Below are 25,752 nucleotides of genomic sequence, written 5' to 3'. Positions count from 1 at the left end.
GCAGTCCAGTACTCAACAACATGCACAACATGCAGATATGAGGCTATATTTTTAGTATTCTGAACACTTATAAGGTAATTAGCTAAAGCGGCAAAGATTGCACCATCAGCAACAAGGCCAATAGATTATTCAGTTTTCAAAGGTAAAGTACTGTTTGTTAATTCCAGTCCTAGTCATTTATTGACTTACTAAATGTTTTATATCTTCCACTGGCTATGCTCCTGATACATATTTTACTTCCCAACCACAACTCAATCGGATACTCTAAGGCAGGGGTGTGCAACCCTTTTTGTATGGCGTGCCGATAATTCTTTTATTTTTTTTAAATGAAGTTTGTGACCTAAACCAATTAATCACTTAATTAAACTTACATTTCAGTTTGACCCCTGATTCTCTTTGTAAAGATGATCCCTCTGTAGTGCAAACGAGGGTACTGAACACCAGCTGGGGGAGGGGTGCACACAAGAATGACTGCGGCTACTGAACACAAGCTGGAGGAAGCGTGCACATAGGAGAGACCGCGGCTACTGAACACCAGCTGGAGGAGGGTTCCACATAGGAGAGACCGCGGCTATTAAACCCCAGCTGGGGGGTGCACATAGGAGAGAGCGTCTACTGAACACCAGCTGGGGGTGTGCACATAGGAGAGAGAGGGTGTCTACTGAACACAACCTGGGGGGTGCACATAGGCGAGAGAGACACCCTCTCTCACCTATGTGTGGGGTGCACATAGGAGAGAGAAGGTGTCTACTAAACACAAGCTGCGCATAGGAGAGAGAGCTCCCAACTTTTGCTAACTTTTTCTTTTAGGTCTTATTCAGACGGCCGTGTTCGGTCTGTGATAAACGGACCGTGTGTCATCCGTATTTACCGGAACGACTACAGTTAAGGGAGCTGGGCTTCTAGCATCATAGATATTTATGATGCTAGAAGTCCCTGCCTCCATGCAGGAATACTGTCCTATATTGTAATCATGTTTTCAGTACGGGAGAGTATTCCTGCAGGGAGACCGTTATTCACAACGTCATGGATGACTATGATGCTAGAACTGTGGTCAGTCCAGGAAATACGGCCGACACAGCGTCCATATATCACGGACCGAACACAGTGGTCTGGATAAGGACTTACAGAGCGGTTACTGAACTCCGTCCTTGCGGCAGTGATCACCAGGAGAGAGAACATTGCTGCATTGAGTAACTGCCAAGTGTTCGGCAGTGACAAACATAATAAAGCACTGCTCTCTATCCTGTGATCAGCGACGCCAAGCGCATAACGAGGCTGGCCACCAGGAGAGGGAAGTGTGGCAGCAAACCATGCCCCGCGTGCCGGCTGTGGCACCGGTGCCACAGGTTGCTGACCCCTGCTCTAAGGGAAGGATGCAACACTGTGAAAGGCAAACTGTGCATTTTTTCTTGATATCAACTCAATCAACTAGGAAAGACTAAAATCCATAAGTTATGATTGCCACCAACCAAAGCCAACAGTAACAATTCCTGCACCAACAATACGGAAGATTTAAGAAGCCATTTTACAGTACCTGAATGGAGAAAAGGGAAGAGATGTTGATGGTCATCATGACAGCCCTCTCCCGGTGCAGGGTGAGCAGCAGTGACAAATGTTAATACTTGGATCATTCTCGCATGTAAATTGAGCAATTTCTATAATGCAAAAGCCATTAACACATTCCCGCCGCAGCCATTTGTAATTTTTTTTTTTTTTTTTTCTTTCCCGCATTCCAAGAGCCATAACTTTTTTATTTTTTCCGTTAACAAAGATGAGGGCTTATAGTTTTTAATGACACCATTTAATGTACCTTATAATGTACTGAAAAACGAAAAAATAATTATTTTTTCCGTGGAATGGGAAAAAACAGCAATTCCTCCATTGTTTATTGGGTTTTGTTTTTACGACATTCACCGAGCAGTAAAACTTACATGTTAACTTTATTCTACGGATCGATATGATTACGGCGATACTACATTTATATATTTTTTTATGTTTAACCAATTTTAGCAAATAAAAAACATTTGTTATTCGCCATATTCTGAGACCCATATCTTTTTTAATATTCCATCGATGGAGCTGTGTTAGAGCTGGCATTTTTTGAGGCGAGTCTTAGATTTTACTGGTACCATTTTCGGGTACATACAACTTTTTGATCATTCTTTACTCCTTTTCTTTGGGTAGGAGATATTATTAAAATAAAAAAACAATTCTGGCGTTGAATTATTTTTTTTTCGACGGATTTTATCAGAGGTAATAAATAATATTATATTGTAATAGTTATGGACGCGGTGATACCAATTGTGTTTATTTTTTATATTTTACATTACTTTCGGGGAGAAATAGGAACGGGGGATTTTTTAACAATTGTTTTCCCTACATTAGTAAAAAACTAAATTAATTCATTACCACTAATTCTTATATTTCTTTAGTTCAACCAGGGACCTTGAACAAGGGATCCTTCGATCGCTTCTACAATACACTGCACTACTTACTGTATGTATTGCAGTGTATGGTACTTTTACCACTCTCCTATTGGGCCTTTCTCAGGTTGTGCTAAATAGGAGGACAAAGTTGGCAGAATTGGGGGCCTTCATTAGACCCCCAGGCTACTATTACAACCATCGGCACTGGAGCTACACCACAGGTGTTAAAGGGTTATTCCCAACATAAAGTTTCTATTTACAAGCCTTTTAATGTAAAAATAAATAACTTTCTAAATACCTTATGTCTCCCATAGTGCAACGTTCTGAAGTTACACCCTCCTCTGATGTGCATATGATGTATTTCGTTCTGCTGGTTGTTTCTATGGAAACTATCACTGCCAGCGTTTCCTTCATTCTGTCGCTCCTGCGCACTTCTCCTTTTTCTCCATCCTCTTCTGTAGCGTGAGCGCGCATAACCTACGCCTGCGCACTTACTTGACAGCAATTTATTCTCACCCACTCTTCACATTAGTGCTACTAGACGTCTTCAGCTATGCACAGCCATATTTTTTTTTAGACGCCACACAACTATTGTGTTGGCTCTGTAAGTACCTCCCTAAATTTTCTTATATTTGTTTCTAATTAGATATTTTATTTAACTTATTTCATTCTAGTATTTTATATTAATAAATTATCCAGAAGAAAGACTTTTATTATTTTATATTTAGATGCCCAAATAGACCGTTTTGTTAGTAACAGTGTTTTGTCAGCCATTTACCTTGGGTGTGGCACAAATCTATATTTAGTTAACATTGGGGCTTACATATCTAACCTGGGGGCTTTATTCTATCTTGAAGCACTATATAGTGTTTATACTATTTTGAGGCACTTTGGAGTCTTTCTAATATGTTGAAGCACTAAGTAACGTTAAAACCAAGCACACCATTGTTTTTCTTGTGAAATTCTCGATAAGTTTGATGTGTCACATGACCCTCTTCCCGTTGAAATAACTAAAGTTGGATACAAAATGGCCGACTTCAAAATGGCCGCCATGGTCAACACCCAGCTTGAAAAGTTTCCCCCCTCCCATATACTAATGTGCCACAAACAGGAAGTTAAAATCACCAACCATTCCCATTTTATTTAGGTGTATCCATATAAATGGCCCACCCTGTAGTATAAAGACTCCATAGTGCCTCAAACTAGTATAAAGACTGCATAGTGCCTCAAAACCGTATAAAGACCCCATAGTGCCTAAAACTAGTATAAAGACTCCATAGTGCCTAAAACTAGTATAAAGACTCCATAGTGCCTGAAACTAGTATAAAGACTACATAGTGCCTCAAAACAGTATAAAGACTCCATAGTGCCTCAATATAGTATAAAGACTCCATAGTGCCTCAACATAGTATAAAGACTCCATAGTGCCTCAATATAGTATAAAGACTCCATAGTGCCTCAAAATAGTATAAAGACTACATAGTGCCTCAAAATAGTATATAGACTCCATAGTGCCTCAACATAGTATAAAGACTCCATAGTGCCTCAAACTAGTATAAAGACTCCATAGTGCCTCAAAACAGTATAAAGACTACATAGTGCCTCAAAATAGTATATTGAGGCACTATGGAGTCTTTATACTGTTTTCAGGCACTATGCAGTCTTTATACTAGTTTGAGGCACTATGGAGTCTTTATACTGTTTTGAGGCACTATGGAGTTTTTATACTAGTTTGAGGCACTATGGAGTCTTTATACTGTGTTGATGCACTCTGTAGTTTTTATACGTTTTTGAGGCACTAAGGAGTCTTTATAATATGTTACACACATTACACTGACGGTTTTCATTTCATTTTTGTACTTTGTTGCATTTTTTTTTTCCAAGATACATTTTTGAAAAATGCCATCCTGCATAATTAAAAATTGTGGAAACACTTGGAAAAATAAAGACCCTGAAACGGTTATGCATGTTTTCCCCAAGGAATGAGAAATGATAAGGCTATGGCTCATGCAGGCCCCCCAACATTCTCCAAATTTGGAAAACATGGTTGAAAAAATATATGTTGGGAAAAAATCATTGATACAGATTATGTTGAAATCATTTTGACGTTGGATCATACAGATACTTTTGAGAAACCACCTTCTCAATTTCTGGAAAGATCGGTGAAAAGAAAGAGAAAGAGTTTGTCCATCAACAGAGTGGACAATCAAAGCGCGAGTACTTCGGAAAGTTGTACTATCAATGTAGCTCCATTATTGCTACAGCAATCATTCTTACCAACATTGTCATCAATGGTAAGAAATAAATCTAATATTACAACACATGTAAAAGTAATTGACAAGGCTGTAATCACTGACTTTTTAATTGGGAAGAAAAATCGTGCTGTCTCAACTGATAGTTTATTGGGAAAAATAAACAGTGGCACACAGACAAATAAACCGAAAAGAAAAAATAGAGGAACATCTTGTTGTTTGATAAAGGATGATATTGAGTTAGGATTTTCAGAATTGAACCTTTAGAAGCAAATTTGATTAGCATAGATAACACGTACACTCTACAGGACCCGACTAATAACTCAGAAATACAACCTTCCATCAACATTGACACAGAGATTGTTAGCAAAAAGGTTGAGATTATTAGCAAAAAGGTTGAATTACAAACAGAATTAAAATTGGATGATCTGATCGAATTACCAATAACTCCATTAAAAAATATACCATCAGTTGAGCTCAATTCCCCAATGTCAGTGTCCAGACTGGACAAAGTAACATGTTGTTCATTTCCAGATTTTATAAAAACATCTACCACATACAGTCACTATATCAAATCTTCTGAAACTAAACATTTCAATGTAAGTCCACTTATTTGTAAAACACCAAAGTCACCTAACCAGTTGGATCTATCCAAACGTGCCATACATGAAGAAGAAATTCATAGTGATACATTTGATCTTGAGGATTCTAGCTTTCAATTAGTAGACTCAGAAGAAGAGAAAGATGAAATATATTGTATCATTTTTAAATGAAACTACAGATGAGGAAGAGGAAATCGAAGAATGTGAATCTGATGGCACAGAATTAGAAAATATTGAATTATCTGCAGAAGACCCAGTCAACGAACCTAAATTTATTGTTTTCAAAAGTATTTTTTAAAAAACGAATTGCTATGAATCCTTGTCAATATAGGACATGATATCATCAAAACATAACACATAAATTTCAGAAAATATGGGTCATGTGTTAATGTTGATGTCAAGTGTGTCAGAGGCCACTTACAACTAATTTGGACAACTCAACCAAAAGTGAATAAAAAAAACAGTGGGTAATATTCTTCTGTCAACAGGAATTGTTTTGAGTGGATGTAATTTCATGAAGATCAAACGCTTTTTTGATTTACTAAACATTTTCATGATTTCAAGAACAACACATTACAGAAACCAACCAAAATACATATTTCCAATGATACATGAGCAATGGACAGAGGAAAAGATTGAAAATTTTGATGAAATTGGTAGAAATGCAGTTTGCTTGGTGAGAGATGGACAGTCAGACAGCCCTGATTTCTCAGCAAAGTATTGCATATATATCATGATGGATACAGAGTCTAGTAACAGTTTAGATTTACTGTTGAACAAATTATTCCACCTGCAAGTTCTGTTAGTCTAGAGAAAAAGGACTTCAGAAAAACTTTGGATAATATAATAGATTCGAACAACAATGTTCGTATAATGACCACAGACACGTCGAAATTAGAAAATGTATCAGGGAGGACTATCCATCAGTAAATCACCAGTTTCATATTTGGCACCTTGCAAAATGAATTGGACAGAAGGTGCTTGCTGTCTCTAAATAAAAAAATTGTTCTGTACTTGCACAATGGATAGCACTTATAAAAATTAATCTTTGGTGGTGTTCCAGAAATTGTGATGAAGAACCAGATGTTTTGGTTCAAAAATGGAAGTCATTATTGTATCATATTCAAAATATATGTAACGTCCGTGGTCGCTGACCACAGACTCCTTCCATCCAGTCGACGTCCTTCTCTCAAGAGATGTTTGCACATACGGCCGTCCTGCTCCACAGTGACCACCAGGGTGCGGTCACGAGCACAGTCCAGACTTGAGAAGCCAGAGCGCAAGCATGTTTGTGATTGAGCTAATTGGTCCAGAGTAACCTGGGCTATAAGAAGGTTCCTGTCCATTCTCCCATGCCTGAGCTTTGTTGTGTATTCCTAGTCTGTCTTGCATATGGCCCCCTGGTGTTTCCTGCTCCCAGTGTTCCTGTTCCTGTATCCTATACTTGTATCCTGATCTAGTGCCGTGCTGAGCTGTAGTTGTGCTGTGCTGTATACCACGCCTGTCCTGCTTCTCGACGCTTGACGTCCACCTGCTGCCAAGTTCCTGCCAAGCCTGCCTTGCTACTGTCCGTGCTGCCACAGGTACCCTATGCGAACTATAGACTTTTACCTGCGTCCTGTTGGCCAGCTGCCTTACCGCCAAGACGGTACGGCCAGTGGGTCCACGAACTCTACGTGACAATATGCATGAATGGAATGAGGATGGAAAGTATTTCAAGTATCACCGTTTGCCCAATGTAGATGATACTAAATGGATAAAACCGGACATAGTTGCTTTTGAGAAAATCAAGAGTATAGTGGAAAATCAATCCTTACTAAGAGACTCACTCAAGTGTTTTAAAATATCATCCTAAAATAGTAAATTTGTACTTTGATGCAATGGTGGCAAGAACAACATTGGCTGTTATTGACCACAATAAAAATGTTGGAAGAGTACAGGCTGTGCTAAAACAATTTGATGATGATGTTGACGAAGACAAATGAAAGAGATATAATTTTGAATACTCCAAAGCTCGGAAGGCATGGGTTGTTAAAACACTCTATGAGCCAAGATCTCAATTTTTTTTTTTAAATCATAGAAGATGTACTGTTGATGGCTGATGGTCAAAAACAAAGTTGCTGGCACTTTGCTTTACCTACACTACCTTCAAACATTGCACCTGTTGAAAGACCACCCCGTGAAAAAATGGTCTCAAAATTTATTTTGAGATTTAGATAATACAAAAATGAGTAGGATTGACAAGTTTATATAAAAAAGTTTATAAATATACAGTGAAGGAAATAAGTATTTGATCCATAGTTACATAGTTACATAGTTACATAGTTAGTACGGCTGAAAAAAGACACATGTCCATCAAGTTCAACCAAGGGACGGGAAAAGGGAAGGAAATATTTCTACACATAGGAGCTAATATTTTTTTGTTCTAGGAAATTATCTAACCCTTTTTTAAAGCCATCTACTGTCCCTGCTGTGACCAGCTCCTGCGGTAGGCTATTCCATAGATTCACAGTTCTCACGGTAAAGAAGCCTTGTCGCCTCTGCAGCTTGAACCTTTTTTTCTCCAGACGAAGGGAGTGCCCCCTTGTTTTTTGAGGGGGTTTTACAAGGAACAGGATTTCACCATATTTTTTGTATGTGCCATTAATATATTTATATAAGTTAATCATGTCCCCCCTTAGTCGTCTTTTTTCAAGGCTAAATAGGTTTAATTCTTTCAATCTTTCCTCATAACTTAAATTCTCCATGCCCCTAATTAGCTTTGTTGCTCTTCTTTGTATTTTTTCCAACTCCAGGGCATCCTTTCTATGAACTGGAGCCCAGAACTGAACTGCATATTCTAGATGAGGCCTCACTAATGCTTTGTAAAGTGATAATATTACATCCCTGTCCCGTGAGTCCATGCCTCTTTTAATACACGACAATATCCTGCTGGCCTTTGAAGCAGCTGATTGACACTGCATGCTGTTATTGAGTTTATGATTTACAAGTACACCCAGATCCTTCTCAACAAGTGAATCCGCCAGTGTAGCTCCCCCTAGGACATATGATGCATGCAAGTTGTTGGTACCCAGATGCATAACTTTACATTTATCTACATTAAACTTCATCTGCCAAGTGGACGCCCAAACACTTAGTTTGTTTAAATCTGCCTGCAATTCATGAACATCTTCCATAGACTGAACTATATTACATAGCTTGGTGTCATCTGCAAAAATAGAAATAGTGCTATTAATCCCATCCTCTATATCATTAATAAATAAGTTGAATAATAGTGGTCCCAGCACTGAACCCTGGGGTACACCACTTATAACTGGGGACCATTCAGAGTAGGAATCATTGACCACAACCCTCTGGATACGGTCCTTGAGCCAATTCTCAATCCAATTACAAACTATATTTTCTAAACCTATATTCCTTAATTTACCCATTAGGCGTCTATGGGGGACAGTGTCAAATGCCTTTGCAAAGTCCAAAAACACTAAATCCACAGCGGCCCCTCTGTCTAGACTTCTGCTTACCTCTTCATAAAAACAGATTAAGTTAGTTTGACAACTTCTGTAAAACCGTGCTGGCTGTCACTTATAATGCTATTTATTGTCACATAATCCTGTATATAGTCCCTCAATAGCCCCTCAAACATTTTCCCCACGATGGATGTTAAGCTTACTGGTCTATAATTACCCGGGGAAGACCTAGAGCCCTTTTTGAAAATAGGCACCACATTTGCGCTGCGCCAGTCCCTTGGCACTATACCAGTCACTAGAGATTCTCTGAATATTATGAAAAGGGGGACAGAAATAACTGAACTAAGCTCTTTAAGAATTCTAGGGTGTAACCCATCTGGTCCCGGGGCCTTGTGCACATTTATTTTATTTAATTTAGCTTGGACCATATCTACATTCATCCAATTCAGTATATCAACTGATATATTAACAGCACTGGCACCGGCTACATCAGCTGCTCTTTCTTCTGTTGTATATACAGAGCTAAAGAACCCATTTAGTAACTCTGCCTTCTCTTGATCCCCTGTGATCAACTCCCCATTACCATTATCTAGGGGTCCTACATGTTCAGACCTTGGCTTTTTAGCATTTATATACTTGAAGAATTTTTTGGGATTTGTTTTACTATCCTTGGCCACCTGCCTTTCATTTTGTATTTTTGCTAATTTTATTACCTTTTTACAGATTTTATTAAGCTCTTTATATTTTACAAAGGCTGCAGATGTACCCTCAGATTTGTATTTTTTAAATGCCCTTTTCTTGTCGTGTATTGCCCCTTTCACAGAAGGTGTAAGCCATGTGGGGTTTAATTTGAGTCGTTTATACTTGTTACCTATAGGAATAAATTTTGCTCTATAATAACTCAAAGTAGATTTGAAAATCTCCCATTTATCATTTGTCCCATTATTTGACATTAGTTCTTCCCAGTCCATATCCTGAATTGCAGCCCTCATCCTGGGGAAATTGGCTTTCTTAAAATTAAGTGTTTTTGCCCTCCCAGCCTGTGTTTGTTTTTTACAGTATAGGTAAAATGTAACTATATTATGATCACTGGTCGGTATTGGTTCAGAGTGCACAAGACCTATAGGAGGTGCACGAATAGGGTCCCAACCCAATCGTATGTAGAGAAGTATTCGGCACACAGACAAATATGATTCAAAACTTCTTTCGTTTTATTTGTATTGTATTCAAATGCCATGGGCGGAGTGCAACGTTTCGGTCCAAGAAGACCTTCGTCAGGCACTGGAACCCTGTTGGCGTGGATTTATCCTGCTGATGAGCACTGCTGTTCATATCGCGGCTTACCGCTCGTTTTTGGCATTTGAATACAATACAAATAAAACGAAAGAAGTTTTGAATCATATTTGTCTGTGTGCCGAATACTTCTCTATATATTATGATCACTGTTACCGAGGTTTTCACGAACAGTGACATTCCCAACAAGATCTGCATTATTAGAAATGACCAGATCCAACAGAGCTTCACCTCTAGTCGGGTCTTCCACAAACTGGCCCATAAAATTTTCCTGCAACAGGTTGAGGAAATGTCTCCCCTTTGCAGTTGAAGCCGAACCATGACACCAATTAATATCCCGGAAGTTAAAATCTCCCATTATCACTACAGTACCCGCCTGCGCAGCCCGCTCCATCTGTTTATATAGCTGAACTTCCATCTCCTCAGTTATATTGGGGGGTCTATAGATTACACCAAAAGTAATTTTTTCAGTGTTTACCTCCCTTTCTAGTTCCACCCACAAGGTTTCAACCTCCTCACAGTATTCACCCACTATTGTCTCTTTCACACTCGCCTTCATATCATTTCTCACATACAGACATCCCTTGCTGATTTTGTAAGTTTGCCCACTGTCAAAGACATGAACAGTCTATAATTTTTAGGCTAGGTTAATTTTACCAGTGAGAGATAGATTATATAAAAAAAAATAAAAAAAATCACATTGTCAAACTTATATAAATTTATTTGCATTGTGCACAGAGAAATAAGTATTTGATCCCTTTGGCAATCAAGACTTAATACTTGGTGGCAAAACCCTTGTTGGCAAGCACAGCAGTCAGACATTTTTAGTAGTTGATGATGAGGTTTGCACACATGTTAGATGGAATTTTGGCCCACTCCTCTTTGCAGATCATCTGTAAATCATTAAGATTTCGAGGCTGTCGCTTGGCAACTCGGATCTTCAACTCCCTCCATAAGTTTTCGATGGGATTAAGGTCTGGAGACTGGCTAGGCCACTCCATGACCTTAATGTGCTTCTTTTTGAGCCACTCCTTTGTTGCCTTGGCTTTATGTTTCGGGTAATTGTCGTGCTGGAAGACCCAGCCACGAGCCATTTTTAATGTCCTGGTGGAGGGAAGGAGGTTGTCACTCAGGATTTGACGGTACATGGCTCCATCCATTCTCCCATTGATGCGGTGAAGTAGTCCTGTGCCCTTAGCAGAGAAACACCCCCAAAACATAATGTTTCCACCTCCATGCTTGACAGTGGGGACTGTGTTCTTTGGATCATAGGCAGCATTTTTCTTCCTCAAAAAACGGCGAGTTGAGTTAATGCCAAAGAGCTCAATTTTAGTCTCATCTGACCACAGCACCTTCTCCCAATCACTCTCAGAATCATCCAGATGTTCATTTGCAAACTTCAGATGGGCCTGTACATGTGCCTTCTTGAGCAGGGGGACCTTGCGGGCACTGCAGGATTTTAATCCATTGCGGCGTAATGTGTTACCAATGGTTTTCTTGGTGACTGTGGTCCCAGCTGCCTTGAGATCATTAACAAGTTCCCCCCGTGTAGTTTTCGGCTGAGCTCTCACCTTCCTCAGGATCAAGGATACCCCACGAGGTGAGATTTTGCATGGAGCCCCAGATCGATGTCGTTTGACAGTAATTTTGTATGTCTTCCATTTTCTTACTATTGCACCAACAGTTGTCTCCTTCTCACCCAGCATCTTACTTATGGTTTTGTAGCCCATTCCAGCCTTGTGCAGGTCTATGATCTTGTCCCTGACATCCTTAGAAAGCTCTTTGGTCTTGCCCATGTTGTAGAGGTTAGAGTCAGACTGATTAATTGAGTCTGTGGACAGGAGTCTTTTATACAGGTGACCATTTAAGACAGCTGTCTTTAATGCAGGCACCAAGTTGATTTGGAGCGTGTAACTGGTCTGGAGGAGGCTGAACTCTTAATGGTTGGTAGGGGATCAAATACTTATTTCTCTGTGCACAATGCAAATAAATATATATAATTTTGACAATGTGATTTTTTTTTTTTTTTTTTTTATATAATCTATCTCTCACTGGTAAAATTAACCTAGCCTAAAAATTCTAGACTGTTCATGACTTTGACAGTGGGCAAACTTACAAAATCAGCAAGGGATCAAATACTTATTTCCTCCACTGTATAATGTCTATAAAATTTGAAAAATAAATTTTATTTGTTTGATTCATATATTGTTGAGGTTTTTTTCAAAGAGAAAAATAATGACTATTATATCATCTATACTTGTTATATCGCAATGTTACTGATGTTTGATTTACCCACAAACTATAGTGTAAATAATAACATATTTCTAACATCTTTATATGTTATTGTATTATGATTACATTTTCTTGCATACATATTTGGCTATCTTCTAGCTCATTGCTGAAGTTTAAACAACAATAAATAATTACAAAAAATAAATTTTCTATAACAATATTTATTTTTCAAACACTGATACAAAAAAAGTGCAGTTTACATTGATATATTATTCATTGATTATATATTTTTATTTCTAAAAATTTAGATCAAAATCAGTATTTGACAAAGGAACATCCTCATAATACTGAAAGCCAGTATATCTGTGATAAGGATCGGGACATTTTTGTCTAATTGGATGAACTACACAAGATGGTATTGGTCGACAATTGTGTTTTCCAAGGAATCCATATACCCACGTTGTAAAAGCATGGTATGCAGCTACTCTTAGACATCTGTAAGGGTAAACACATGAAGTTATAATGTATTTTTATTTTTTAAAGTGCAAGAATTACAAATGTTATCTTATTTTTAGATTATCAATGTTAAAAAAGAATAAAGAAATTAGAAAAAAAAACATTTGTATAGGTTCATAACACATTTCATAAATCCACCTAAGATTAGTTGGATCAAAGGAACGTTGGTGGTTATGGTTAGTATTCTTTTCAAATCATCTTTGTCCATGCAGATTGATTGAAAAGAGGTATTTAGGGGAATGCATGCTAGACTATCGTCCATCAAATTTTCCAAAGAATGCAGTTCTGTGCAACAAATACTTTCTGTTACAGTGGACATAATAGTACAGTTGTTGCAACTACACCAACTTTCAGTTGTTAGTCTATTTTCTAGGTCTGGTTGAGGACCTGGTCTTCCCTCACCTGGTGCCCAAGTTGGATAGTTTTGAAAAGAATAATCCTCAACGGGTTTTCTAACTTTCCTTCTAAGCCTTCTATGAGTGGCTGTAGTTCCTATAAATTGAAACAAATATAATAATAATAAAAAAAATAATAATTATGGAAGGCAAATTTTTCTTTAGATAACAGTTTAGATTGATTTTTAAAAAATATTAAAATATATTTATTTTGAATTTATAATTAAAACATAAATATAAACCTCATCATTCTGCGTTGGTTGATCAATTTCAGAAGTTTCATTTAATGCACTTTGATCGTTTTCTGAAAGCTGACATTTTTAAACAAAAATAATATTATTGTTTAGATAACAAACAAAAAACATTAAAAAATATTATTGAAGAAAATAACCTGAATGGAGGACATGGAAATGTCAAGCTCAAAAAATTCATTCTCTGCAATATGTTCAGAATAATTTTGGCTTGTAGCCTACAATTACAATTTAGACAGTCAAAAATAAGAAAAACATATCAATACTATTTAAAAAAATAAATTGCAAATTAAAATATTGCATCCTAATTATAAATAGTCCCACTATAGATAGTACCATACTGCCCACCCTATAGACAGTGCCCCCAACTCCCCCTTATAGATAGTAGATAGTACCATACAGCCCACCATGTAGCTTGTGCCATACAGAACACCCTATAGATATTGCCCCCTTCTCACCATTATAGATTGTACTATACATATCCCCTATAGCTAATGCCATACACCCCTTCATGTAGATAGCGCCCACACTCACCCTTATAGATAGTACCATCCAGCTCGCTCTGTAGCTAGTGCCAAACTGCCCACCCTGTAGACAGTGCCCTCACCTCCCCCTTATAGATAGCACCATACAGCCCCCCATGTAGCTAGTTCCATACAGTACACCCTATAGATATTGCCTCTTCTCACCATTAGATAGTACTATACATATCCACCTATAGCTAGTGCCATACACCTCTTCATGTAAATAGCGCCCACACCTCACCCTTACAGAAAGTAGCATACAGCTCGCCCTGTAGCTAGTGCCATACTGCCCACCCTGTAGATATTGCCCCCACCTCCCCTTTATAGATAGTACTATACAGCCCAACATGTAGCTAGTGCCATGCAGAATACCCTGTAGATATTGCCCCCTACTCACCCTTATAGATAGTACCATACATCTCCACCTATAGCTAGTGCCATACACCCCTTCATGTAAATAGCGCCCCCACCTCACCCTTCTAGATAGTACCATCCAGCTCCCCCTGTAGGTACTGCCATACACCCCACCCTGTAGCTATCACCCCACACCTCCTACATTTAGATATTGCCATATAGCCTGCCCTGTAAATAGTGCCCCCCACCTCACCCTTGTACAATGCACCATTCTGCCACCGTTTGTATATTTTTAGACCCTACTCAAACTGGAAGATCGTGCAATAAAACAGCCCCTGTTTATATTGCCCCCACCTACCCTGATAAGCTACAGTCTAAACGCAGATAGTAGCCTAGTAAATGGCAAAGCAGGGAGATACCTATATATATAGTCTGGGAAATTCCAAAGGGACTCCCAAGACTATTTATCTAACAAAGTGTATAAGTGGCGTATGAGGCAGGGCCGATCCAGATCGAGATCCTTCTCCCACTCAAGATCTTCATCAGTTTCATCCCGAATTTCGGGTGATGAATTAAATAGAGTTAGGGAGACTAATACCAATATCATCACTGGGACTAATCAGGGATCCTCTGGCCTAAGAAGGCACTATGATAGAAATGCCAAGCACAAGAACACACGCAATTATCAACAGGACAGGAACCCAGCTAACAAACTAGAGGTAATAAACCTATCCTCACATGCCCTCTCTGATGCCCAATGTGAAGTCCTCAGTAAGGGGTTGACTTTTTCACCTACTAATCATTTCAATTTCTTTAAAGCGTTGAAGGATCTCCATTTATTCTCACGCAAATTGGTTTTAAAAAAACTTCATAGTAGGAGCGTTGACAATTTAGTTGTTATCACTGAAATGGAAAGAGAGGCCCTACAGGCTCTTGAGGAGCTTTTGCGTGAACAGACTGCTGAGGTAATGGGTTCCTTTCCCACGTCTGTTTTGCCCAGATCCGCGAGGTTCCCTCCCTTGTTTTTGTGCCCCCAAGTAGAGATTTTTACCAGACTAGTTATGGATGAGTTCAAACAACTATCCACTAGAAGGGATGGCGACCCTATTTGTAAATTCGTTGATTATTACTTAAAACCGTTGGTCACTGACTTACCCTCATACGTCAAAGACACGACGGAAGTCTTGGGTAGGTTAGATGGTATCCAAATTGAGTCAGATATGCTATTGGTCACGGCGGACGTTGAGTCACTATATACCTGTATACGGCACTGTGATGGGATGGAGGCGGTCCGCTTCTTCCTGGGGACCAGCAACCGGGATGGTGAAATGTGTGATCTTATTCTGGAACTGCTCCAGTACATTCTGACCCACAATTTCTTTGTATTCAAGGATCACTATTACCTTTAGACCACCGGCACTGCCATGGGGGCGGCCTGCGCGCCATCCTATGCAAACCTGTTTCTCGGTCTCTGGGAGAGGCGGGTTTTCCTTGGGGATGGCGCCCGGGCCGCCGAACATGTGCAGTGCTGGTTTCGGTATATAGATGATTTTCTGTTCATCTGGCAAGGGTCGGAAAGTGAATTGGCTGAGTTCATGCAGCAGCTGAATTTGAATTCCTGTAACATCAAGCTGACATACAAATGTCATAGACAAAAAATAGATTTTCTGGATATTCAAATTTTTGCTGATTGTGATGGATTTCTTCAGACTGATGTCTACCGTAAGTCCACATCAGTCAATTCACTCTTGCACGCATCATCTTTCCATACACGCCCAACTGTTAAAGCCATCCCGGTTGGGCAGTTCCTCAGGATGAAGCGGATCTGCTCCACAGACAGACTTTTTGAACGCCAGTCAGACGAATTGAAATCTAGATTCACTGACAGAGGGTACAGTACACGCCTCATAAAATCAGGCTACAACAGGGCTAAGAGAACAACGCGAAGTGACCTTTTAAAAACCAAAATACATCGACCTGCAGATAACAATGTACGTTTCATTACAACCTATAATAGCCAATGGGACAAAATAAGGTCAATTCTCGGACATCATTGGCCGATCCTTAGATCGGAACCGAGTCTAGCACAATGTCTCTCTTTAAAACCCATGATGACGGCCAAAAGGAGTAAAAATCTGAAGGATCTCCTAACGAAAAGTCACTATGTGCCTAAATATGTTAACCCCTTTGGCTCACGTGAACCCACTGTTGGATGCTACCCATGTGGCGGATGCATTGCGTGCCCCAATATCAGTAGAGCAAAAGATTTTCTAACAGCAGATGGATCAAGAACATTTAAAATCAGGGATTACATCTCCTGTAGCACTACACATGTAGTGTACTACGCCCTTTGCGGATGTCCCAAGATTTATGTCGGCCTGACCTCTAGGCAGTTGAGGATACGTACCAGAGAACATGTACGTGACATCTCTGGTGCGAAAGCGATAAGCGATTTTAGACAACTTAAAACGCTGCCTAGACACTTTAAACAACACCATAATTGCAATCCAAATTCTCTAATGATTCGTGGAATTGAACGCTTACATTGTGGCATCGGAGGGGTAACCTGAGGAAGGTTCTAGCCCAAAAGGAATGTATGTGGATCGTTAAATTGGGATCCATGACGCCCGTCGGCCTCAATGAACAACTTAATTTCGCCCCTTTTCTATAATATTCCCCATTACCACTGGCTTTTAACTCAGATTTTAACTTTTTGTGTCTTTTATTATGTTATATAGGTACTTGATATACCATCTTTCTGAGAGCCATATCTGACGAGAACCCGTTCTCTTGATTTGCATCTATTCTGAAATACAGATGGAGAAGAAATTTTGGCTATCCGTGGACCCACCTATGCTGTGGATCAACTTTCCCTATTAAATGTTCCCCTGTTATTCTCACCTGTCCTTTTTGCTCTTATGGTGTACTGCGATTGTAATTTCTAATCGTAGTTCCTGTTTGTCGCAAGAAATTTACATTACATATTATATGTATCTTAATCTTATGCATGTTTTTATTATACGGTCTCCATGACTGTGCACATTTATATTGTATTCACCTCTTATGGGCGAATTTTCTTTCCCCCTCGTAATTCATCCTGTTTAGGATATTATCTATTTTTCTTTTGTCACACACTAGTAGCTTATCACTACTACTCTTAATAAGTCACTGTCGTAAATCTTAATTCTTTGTATTTATACAGGTTTGGTAATGGCATTACCTATTTTATATCGTCTTATTTTGATGATATTGTTTGTAACCTTGTTTTGTATCATTGCACTATTGGCCCGTTAATGTGGTTCACATTGTAGTAATGGGACACAGATACACACCTCTTTTTACTTACCGTGTTCCTTGTCCAATTAGGTGCGTTCCCCGTCTGTGTGATGCTGGTGTGTGGCCGGCCCCCTTCCCCGCCCCCGATAGCGCACTGCGCATGCCTGGGATCCCTGTACACGTCGGGGGTCCTCGGTGTGCGCTCCGGCGCTGGGGGCTGGAAGTGGGGCATGCCTCACTTCCGGTCTCGGCAGATGACGTGCGCCGCAATCTTCTTGGAATTAACAAACACTCAATCCATCTGTGGCTCGTCCAATTTATATCTGTCATCTCTTCAGACACTTTACACCCCTTGAGGAAGCACATCGCGAAACGCGCATTGGGGTTCATTTCACAACAGCCTGACTCTCCTAGTCTTCTTTTTTCATGGGTAAGTTATCTTAGGAGTGGGTGGATTAATGGTTCACTTAGGTCTTAGACCGAATATTTACCTTTCTGCATATGACCTATGTTCTACTCATTCCTTAGGTCTCTGTGTTGTTATTTGGTTTTCTATTTTCACCCGATTCCATGCCATTAACTTTCATAGGCATTAGCTGTATTTTTAACGCGTCATGGTATCGTGTGTAGTCTACCTTTCTTACCACTCTTGTAGTCCATCCATCGACTCCATTAACCCTGCATTACCTTGTATTATGGAGAGAGTCTTCCAGCTGTGTTACATTGAAATTATGTAGAGTCCTCTTGTCCAGCTTTGTACCTTTTTAATATCCCTTATGTATGTCTCTATATGTTTAATAAAGCTATTCTTTTTTACCTTTGGCTATTATGCTCCATTTTTCTCTAGTGTATATAAGTATATATAGGAGTTGCCTTGTTCCAGTACCTGGGTAGTACATCAAGCATCTAGCCCCATACGTGCTGTATGAGTTGTCTTGTGTATTCATAATAGTACAGTTGTTGCAACTACACCAACTTTCAGTTAGTCTATTTTCTAGGTCTGGTTGAGGACCTGGTGCCCAAGTTGAATAGTTTTGAAAAGAATAATCCTCAACGGGTTAGGGGTTTTCTAACTTTCCTTCTAAGCCTTCTATGAGTGGCTGTAGTTCCTATAAATTGAAACAAATATAATAATAATAAAAAAATAATAATTATGGAAGGCAATTTTTTCTTTAGATAACAGTTTAGATTGATTTTTAAAAAATATTAAAATATATTTATTTTGAATTTATAATTAAAACATAAATATAAACCTCATCATTCTGCGTTGGTTGATCAATTTCAGAAGTTTCATTTAATGCACTTTGATCGTTTTCTGAAAGCTGACATTTTTAAACAAAAATAATATTATTGTTTAGATAACAAACAAAAAACATTAAAAAATATTATTGAAGAAAATAACCTGAATGGAGGACATGGAAATGTCAAGCTCAAAAAATTCATTCTCTGCAATATGTTCAGAATAATTTTGGCTTGTAGCCTACAATTACAATTTAGACAGTAAAAAATAAAAAAGCATATCAATACTATTTAAAAAAATAAATTTAAAATTAAAATATTGCATCCTAATTAGAAATAGTCCCACTATAGATAGTACCATACTGCCCACCCTATAGACAGTGCCCCCAACTCCCCCTTATAGATAGTAGATAGTACCATACAGCCCACCATGTAGCTTGTGCCATACAGAACACCCTATAGATATTGCCCCTTCTCACCATTATAGATTGTACTATACATATCCCCTATAGCTAATGCCATACACCCCTTCATGTAGATAGCGCCCACACTCACCCTTATAGATAGTACCATACAGCTCGCTCTGTAGCTAGTGCCAAACTGCCCACCCTGTAGACAGTGCCCTCACCTCCCCCTTATAGATAGCACCATACAGCCCACCATGTAGCTTGTGCCATACAGAACACCCTATAGATATTGCCCCCTTCTCACCATTATAGATTGTACTATACATATCCCCTATAGCTAATGCCATACACCCCTTCATGTAGATAGCGCCCACACCTCACCCTTACAGAAAGTAGCATACAGCTCGCCCTGTAGCTAGTGCCATACTGCCCACCCTGTAGATATTGCCCCCACCTCCCCTTTATAGATAGTACTATACAGCCCAACATGTAGCTAGTGCCATACAGAATACCCTGTAGATATTGCCCCCTACTCACCCTTATAGATAGTACCATACATCTCCACCTATAGCTAGTGCCATACACCCCTTCATGTAAATAGCGCCCCCACCTCACCCTTCTAGATAGTACCATCCAGCTCCCCCTGTAGGTACTGCCATACACCCCACCTTGTAGCTATCACCCCACACCTCCTACATTTAGATATTGCCATACAGCCTGCCCTGTAAATAGTGCCCCCCACCTCACCCTTGTACAATGCGCCATTCTGCCACCGTTTGTATATTTTTAGACCCTACTCAAACTGGAAGATCGTGCAATAAAACAGCCCCTGTTTATATTGCCCCCACCTACCCTGATAGGCTACAGTCTAAACACAGATAGTAGCCTAGTAAATGGCAAAGCAGGGAGATACCTCCCTGCTATGCCATAGTGGTCTATAGTATCCGCATCTAAGGACACATATACTATTGAATGTGGCGTTGCAACCACTGTACCAGCTATAGTGGCTGATAGCGGGGCCACCGTGGATCGGGGGGCTGTGCTGCTGGGCGGCACGGACCCCCTTTATGCTGAGGGCACCGTATTAGGCACTATGGCTGATACACTGGTAGTTACGCCGCTGGGTAAGGGATAATGATGGCAACATATCTTACCATCATTGAAACGCTCGGTGGAGGCGTGCGGAAAGACAGCTTTGATGTGCTATGAATGGTGTATCATAGCAGTCTCAGGAGCGTGCAGATACAGCAAGAAGCATTATCATTATATTACAGTGCCGCTTGCTGGTCAGGAATGATATAAAGGGAGATATTTAGTAAAAAACAGAAGTACATTTGTGTTTGAAAGTGATAAAATAAAAAAGAATACTTTACTTACAGAAAAAAATTGAAGGGGAATATTATTATTTATAAATAAGTAAAAAATAAATAAGAATTAACATTTTGAGTGAACTTGGGAATAACCCTTTAACCATACTTGCATAAACCAATAGTGCAAGTGAATATATAACACTTTGTAACGTATTTTATTAGAGAGAAATGCCTCCTTCTCCACTTATCAGGGTATTCTCCCCCTCCCCCTGCCTCCTACACTGATCATTCACTCAGAATTCACTGATAAAATCTGCTATCAGCTCACTGAGGGATCAGGTTACTGCTGATCCATGTTGCTGCTGCTTCTGAGGGTGTGCTACAAAGAGATTGGGCAGCAGGATCTTCTCTTCTCTATGTGTGTTGTGTATGGGAGACATCTTAGTAGTTAGGCTCCACCCACTAGCTCAGGGAAAATGGAAAATTAAAGATAGAGCCTACAGAGGGGGGAAATACAGGATACACATCATATAAAGGCCAGAAATAGTGTTATTCTTCGTGTACACACATGACCGCTTATTTTAATATGTCACCTGAAAGGTATGGTACGCTTTAAGTTTAGGACAATCATCTTAAATACATTAACCCCTTCCCGCTCCTGGACGTACTATTAGGTCATGGCAGCTGTATCGTTCGTGCTCCATGACCTAATAGTACGTCACGGGAGTAACGGCCGTTTCGGACGTCTTCCCAACACATACAGGAGCTGTGACAGCTGCTGTCTTGTTCAGCAGTTGTCGCAGCTCCTACAGCGGGGACCGATCGCTGTGACCCCGCTGATTAACCCCTTAAAAGCTGCGTTCAATAAGGATCGCGGCTTTTTAGGGGTTAAGCTACAATCGCCGGCCTGCTACACGATAGCGGCCGGCGATGGTGACTATGGCAACCGGACACCTAACAATGGCGTCCGGCTATGCCATCGACGGAAGCCTAGTGGGTCCTGACAAAGTCAGGACCCACTATGCTTGCTGTCAGTGAGTAGCTGACAGCTATAATACACTGACCTACGCATGTAGTGCAGTATATTAGAATAGCGATCAGGGCCTCCTGCCCTCAAGTCCCCTAGTGGGACAAAGTAATAAAATGTAAAAAAAAAGTAAAAAAAAGATGTGTAAAAATAAGAAAATAAAAGTTTTAAAAGTGATAAGGGGAAATGGGGGATTTTTACTTTTATCAGTCCTTTATTATTAATAAAAATAGATAAATAAACAAATAAACTATACATAATTGGTATCACCGCATCCATAACGGCCTGAACAACAAAATTATTTCGTTATTTATCCCGCACGGTGAATGCCGTAAAAGAAAATAATAATAAACCGTACCACAATCACAATTGTTTGGTCACTTCACCTACCAAAAAATGGAATAAAAAGAGATCAAAAAGTCGCATGTACCTAAAAATGGGACTGGTCGAAACTACAGTTCGTTACGCAAAAAACAAGTCCTCGCACGGCTTTCTTGATGGAAAAATAAAAAAGTTCTGGCTCTTAGAATAAGGTAACACAAAAAGTAAATGATTTTTTACAACAAGTATTTTTATTGTGCAAACGCCATAAGACATAAAAAAAACTATAAACATCTGGTATCGCCGTAATCGTATCGCCCCGCGGAATAAAGTGAATATGTCATTTATAGCACACGGTGAACACTGTAAAAAAAATAGAATAAAAAACAATAGTAGAATTGCGTTTTTTTAGTCACAACGCCACTTAAAAATAGAATAAAAACTGATCAAAAAGCCGCAAGCACCCTAAGAAAACTACAATGAATTCCTCAAGGGGTCTAGTTTCCAAAATGGGGTCAATTTTGGGGGGTTTCCAATGTTTTGGCACAACAAGACCTCTTCAAACCGGACATGGTGCCTAATAAAAAGGAGGCCTCAAAATCCACTAGGTGCTCCTTTGCTTCGGAGGCCGGTGCTTCAGTCCATTAGCATACTAGGGCCACATGTGGGATATTTCTCAAAACTGCAGAATCCGGGCAATAAATATTCAGTTGTGTTTCTCGGGTAAAACCTTTTGTGTTATAGAAAAAAATGGAATAAAAAGGATTTTCTGACAAAAATAAATAAATATGTAAATTTCACCTCTACTTTGTTCTAAATTCCAGTAAAACACCTAAAGAGTTCATAAACTTTCTAAATGCTGTTGTGAATACTTTGAGGGGTCTAGTTTCTAAAATGGGGTGTTTCATAGGGGTGTCTAATATATAGGCCCCTCAAAGCAACTTCAGAACTGAACTGGAACCTAAAAAAAATAAAAAATGAGACAATACTTCGCTTCACCTAATGAGCAGCGCCCACTCCGAGATGACCCCAGTTTTGACCGTTTGTATAAACGGAGACCCCTATTAGACCGTTTCAGTGCCCAGTTTTCCCAAGCATACACCCCCGAGAATTGTATTTCTATTGATGAGTCCTTGGTACATTTTAAAGGGAGGCTTCAATTCCGCCAGTACCTACCGGGTAAGAGGGTAAGGTATGGTGTGAAGATGTATAAGCTGTGCGAGAGTGCATCAGGGTATACCTACAAATTTAGGATATATGAAGGGAAGGATACCAGTATTCAGCCCCCAGTATGGCCCCCCTTACTGGGAGATAATGCAAAAATTGTGTGGGATTTCGTGCACCCACTGCTGGACCAGGGTTACCACCTCTACCTGGATAATTTTTATACCAGTGTCCTACTCTTCAAGTGCCTCGCTTCCAAAAGTATTGCGGCATGCGGCACTGCTAGAAGAAATCTGAGTGTCCTCCCTAAGACTCTGCAGGGCAAACACTCAGAAGGGGTGAGAGCAGGGCACATTCTAGCAGCAACATATAGTGTGTCAAGTACAAGGACAAGGGAGATGTCCTTGTATTGACAACAATACATGCCCACACCAGTACCCATGTACCTGTATGAGGTACCAGTACAGAGACCCCCAAACCAGTCTGCCTCCTGGACTACAATAGGTACATGGGAGGGGTGAACTTGTCAGATCAAGTCCTGAAGCCCTACAGCGCCATGCGGTGTGGTATAAGAAGCTGGCCGTGCACATCATACAGATGGCATTGTACAATGCATACGTGCTACATCGATGTGCAGGCCAGAGAGGAACTTTCCTGGAATTTCAAGAGGTGGTTATCAAGAAACTAATTTTTAGGGACCAAGAAGGGGCGGCACCCAGTACTTCTGGAAGCTATGCCACACGCATCATACCAGGGCAACACTTTCCAGGAGAAGTTCCCCAAACTGGCAAGAAGGGAAAAAGTCAAAAGAGGTACAAAGTCTGCTATAAGAGGGGGGTAAGGGAGGACACAATATATCAATGTGACACGTGTCCCGAAAACTAAGGCTCTGTATGAAAGAGTGTTTTAAAATGTATCATACATCCCTTGATTTTTAATCTACCCCAGTTTTACTTACCCTGATGCACTCCGCATAGCTTATCCCCCCTCATCTTTCCCTTCTGAGCCCTGCTGCGTGCCCAGGCAGCTGATAACAGTCACATTGAGGGTATTGCCATACCCGTGAGAACCCACATTACAGTTCATGGGGTGTATGTCTCCGGTCAAAATGCGCACTACACCTCTAGATGAATGCCTTAAGGGTGTCGTTTTTAAAACGGGGTCACTTCTTGGGGGTTTCAACTGTACTGGTACCTCAGGGGCTTCTGCATACATGACTTCGCACCAGAAAATCCCCAGTAGGCCAAATGGTGGTCCTTTCCTTCTGAGCCCTCCCATGGGCGCAAACAGCATTTTATCACCACAAATGGGGTATTGCTGCAAAATTGGGCAACAAAATTGAGTATTTTATTTCTTGTGAAAATAAGAAATTTTGAGCTAAAACTACATATTGTTGGAAAATAATTTTTTTTTTTTAATTCCCAGTCCAATTCAAATAAGTTCTGTGAAGAAACTATGGGGTCTAAATGGTCACATTACCCATAAATGAATTCCTTGAGGGGTGTAGTTTCCAAAATGGGCTCACTTCTGGTGGGTTTCCATTGCTTTGATACCTCTGGGGCTCTGCAAATGCGACATGGCACCCGAAAACCAATCCAGCAAAATCTGGACTCCAAAGAACACACAGCACTCCTTCCCTTCTGAGGCCTCCCATGGGCCCAAACGGCAGTTTATCGCCACAAATGGGATATTGCTGCACTCAGGAGAAATTGGGCAACAAAATGGGGTATTTTGTTCCCTGTGAAAATAAGACATTTTGATGAAAAATTACATCTTATTGGAAAAAAATTTCATTTTTTTAATTTCACAGCCCAATTCAAATACGTGCTGTGTAAAAACTGTGGGGTCAAAATGGTAACCACAACAATAAATTAATTCCTTGAGGGGTGTAGTTTCCGAAATGGGGTCACTTTTGGGGGATTCCTACTGTTTTGGCACCTCAACACCTCTTCACACCTGGCATGCTGCCTAAAATATATTTTAATAAAAAAGATGCCTCAAAATGTACTAGGTCCTTCTTTGCTTCTGGGGCTTGTGTTTTAGTCCACGAGTGCACTAGAGACACATGTGGGACATTTCTAAAAACTGCAGAATCTGGAGAATACAAATTTAGTAGTGTTTCTCTGGTAAAACTTTCTGTGTTACAGAACAAATTGAATACAATTGAAATTCAGCAATAAAAATTAAATTTGCAAATTTCACCTCTAATTTGCTTTCATTTCTGTGAAATGCCTGAAGGGTTAAATAAACTTTCTAAATGCTGTATTGAATACTTTGAGGGGTCTAGTTTTCAAAATGGGGTGTTTTATAGGGGCTTCTAATACATAGGCCCCTCAAACCCACTTCAGAACTGAAAAGGTACCTTAAAAAAAAGGCTTTTGAAATTTTCTTAAAAATATGAGAAATTGCTGTTTATGTTCTAAGCCTTGTAACGTCCAAGAAAAATAAAATAATGTTCAAAAAACAATGCCAATCTAAAGTAGACATATGGGAAATGTGAACTAGTAACTATTTTGGGTAGTATAATCATCTGTTTTACAAGCAGATGCATTTAAATTCTGAAAAATGCTATTTTTTATAAGTTTTCTCTAAATTTTGCAATTTTTCACGAGAAAACAATCTCAGAATCGCTTGGATAGGTTTAAGCATTCCGACGTTATTACCACATAAAGTGAAATATGTCAGATTTGAAA

Source organism: Rhinoderma darwinii, chromosome 1 (assembly GCF_050947455.1).
Source record: "Rhinoderma darwinii isolate aRhiDar2 chromosome 1, aRhiDar2.hap1, whole genome shotgun sequence".
In the NCBI taxonomy this organism is placed as follows: Eukaryota; Metazoa; Chordata; class Amphibia; order Anura; family Rhinodermatidae; genus Rhinoderma; species Rhinoderma darwinii.
This window is presented reverse-complemented; position numbering follows the sequence as displayed.